This window comes from Penaeus monodon, unplaced genomic scaffold (genome assembly GCF_015228065.2).
Source record: "Penaeus monodon isolate SGIC_2016 unplaced genomic scaffold, NSTDA_Pmon_1 PmonScaffold_6527, whole genome shotgun sequence".
In the NCBI taxonomy this organism is placed as follows: Eukaryota; Metazoa; Arthropoda; class Malacostraca; order Decapoda; family Penaeidae; genus Penaeus; species Penaeus monodon.
In genome coordinates, this window is record NW_023661581.1 from 1 (window position 1) to 2500 (window position 2500).

Genomic DNA, 2500 nt, shown 5'->3' on the forward strand with positions numbered 1-2500 from the left:
TCCAAGGAATTAATATTGTCCAGGTTTCGTTTCCATCTGAAAAAAATTCAGATAAAGCCCTTTTAAAAGACACGGGGCCCTTGGCCCTTCTGCATCTCCAAATGCTCTTGTTGATCAAGCCATGGCTCCTGCTGCCAGGCCAATCCGTCTATGACTTTTTGGTTTGACAGCGCAGTGCTATGTACTACACTATTTCTATATCGATATCTATATCTATTAAGATATAGATAGATAAATATAGATAAATATAGATATCTCAGTATATATATATGCACACACACACACACACACACAACACAAACACACACACACACACATATATATATATACCCCAGACAATATATCTGTCTGTTTATATAATCTATGTCTATGATATAAAATTACATAAATATATATATATATATATATATATAATATATATATATATATATAAATATATATATGTGTGTGGTGTGTGTGGTTCTGTGTGTGTGTGGGGTGGTGTGTGGTGTGTGTGTGTGTATCAATATGTATATACATCCCATACACATTTACATACACACACACACTCAACATATGCACACGCAAACACACACACACACACACACACACACACACACACACCACACACACACACACACAAACACATATATGTCTAAATAAAATATAATATATATATATATATATATATATAATATTTTATATATATATATATAATTTTGTATGTGTGTGTGCGTGTGTGTGGGTGGTGTGTGAAGTGTGTGTATTTGGTGTGTATGTGTGTGTTGTGTGGGGTGTGTGTGTGTGTGTGTGTGTGTCTGTGATGTGTGTGGGGTATGTGTGTGTGTGTGGTTGTGTTTTGAATATGTATGTACACAAAACACACACACACACACACACACACACACCGCGGAAGCACTTCGGTATCTATCTGCTGATTCCGCCATCCTCTTTCCACACCCTCTTCCTTCAAGAACCACACATAAATTAGAATTTGCAATTTGCCAATAACTGTTTCTTGACAAGGAAATCAAACAGACGGTCATAAATCTTTTAACATTATTACATCTCAAGATTTTTTTCATCTTCACACAAAATTGTACAAAGGGTTTTCATTATCTTTACATTTACTCTCTAAATTTTCTTCTATATGAATCAAAAATAATACTCTAAGTAGGGTTTCCTTTAAGTGCTCATAATTTCGGACCGTTTCATCAGGTAAAGTAAATAACACGCAATGAGGTAACCTAAAATTTTACGTGGTAGTCCTCATGCAATTCCACCCATGCAATTCTGCTAAACGTTCGAACCGCTGCAGATAACTATCCAAATTTCATCTTGGCATCGGTAAAAAGTAGGCAGTGTAAGACCCTCGAACATATGCGAATTTAAAGCTACTAGAATTACTGTAAACTCGTTCAAACTATTAGGCTTAATTTGAGCAAGCTCGAGTTCATGCGCTCGTCGTCTCTGCCTCGTGATACTCTTCTCGCCGTCTCGCCTCGCGTTCGGCTGGCCGCTCCACTCTATCCGACTTATCCTTATTATCTGATATGCTTTTCTAGTTAAACATGAAACGACGTGCACTCAAACGAGCGTTTGGAGTTTTCTCCAAAACATCCACTAAAACGTTTTAACAACTATGTATGTAAAAATAATATAGAATAAACCTTAAGTCCGTTGGAAGTTTTAAGCCAAAATAATTTTAACACATTCAAATCTTCCAAGAAACGTGAAAGCATAAACTACTTTCAATTAGGCACCCACGACTTCGAGGTACGATCGCTGGTCCCATCACCAAGCCACGGAAAACCAGCGTGCGTGTAATAATGCAAGCACAATTGGCTCATTTTGCATGACTAAGCTTCTGAAATGAAAAAAAACTTCAAAATCCCGCTATGTTGAATATAAAGCACTAAGTGATAAAATCTTTTTCGATTCCCTATCAAATACCAGGTACACTGCGCTACAATAGGGTTATAATGACAAAAGCACTTTCCTTTTTCACCCTCTATCTCCCTTTTTTACGAATGCCCACAGTTTACGAACCTCACCAAGATTGTCACATGTCAACTTGTTAGACCCAGATGATTAGATGTTCAAAATGAACGGAACAAATCCGTAAAACATTCTACTTTTACAATCAGTGTAATCACGATTTCTACCCTAATATTGCTAAATAAAAATGATGAGGATCCTACGCATGCCCCATTTTTAAATTCTTTCTTATTTGAATGACAGATCAGCTTGTTTTCATAGTTTCTCATTCAATATTTTCTTTATCTTATATGCATCAATTCCCTTTAGCAAAATTTAGGGCAAGAAATAACATAAATAAAAAACATAATATATTTAAAAATATTGTGTGTGTGTGTGTGTGGTGTACATGAACACACCACACACACCCCACACACACACACACACAACACACCACACACCCCACACACACACACACACACACAACCCCACACACACCACACCCCACACACACACAAAACATATATATATAATACATATTTAT